The following is an 882-nucleotide window of genomic DNA, read 5'->3' on the forward strand; positions in this document are numbered from 1 at the left end:
ATGCAGCGAGGAGGATTCAGTCAACGGATACCTATACCTACAGTCCAGGCATCCGGGGGTCCGACTAAATTCTCAGTCTTTCCTCGTCTGGTATCTATTCTAAAAAACATCCTATCCCCCAAAAAAATTATGACTACGCCATTGTTCTGAGGGTTGGATTCCCACTATCAACTCATGCAAAAAAATAAATGCATACATCCATGTTACTTAAAGGTGATTTTGATAAAAGTGTCTATCAAATGGCAGATGCTGTTGAACAGAGGAGATCGACTCTTTTGTCCTCAGTCACGGAGCATTGGGTCCCTTTTGTTTCCCAGCTGGGTCCTAGTCTGCAGTCTGAACTTAATGAAGTTAAAGCTGCAGAGAATGAACCTAAAAGTGAAATCAAGTGTGACCTTAAAGGTCAAAGGTCACAGAGGGGAGGGGGTTTTCAGATTTCACTAGTTAATCTACATCCTTTTCATGTCCATGTGAGGCTCACTGAAATAACTACATTTCCATGGAAAGTCATTGTGTCCATCGGTAAATGGAGGTGGTGTGGAAGTCACGTAATATATCAGTGCCAAGCATCTGTCAGGCCAAAGAATAGGGACATTTGGAAGTCAGGGGAGGATTTGTTCTACATACATTCTGACCACATCATCCAATTTAAATCAGAGTAACTTGGTTTGATGTTGATCAATTTAGTTTTGTACAGTTTGTGCCCAGAGGATGAAGTCAGTACGCTTTTTATACAGAGAAAAATAAAGTAAATAGGCCCAAATGTATTACCCAGATCAGAGAGTTTAGTAGTAGTATTGTTTTGCCTGACTGGAAAGTGATCAGGCCTCTTGAACGTGGCAGTTCCCTTGGAGCGCTAACCGGTTTGTCAAAGTCAGAAGC

The sequence above is a fragment of the Taurulus bubalis genome (genome assembly GCF_910589615.1).
Source record: "Taurulus bubalis genome assembly, chromosome: 11".
NCBI lineage: Eukaryota > Metazoa > Chordata > Actinopteri > Perciformes > Cottidae > Taurulus > Taurulus bubalis.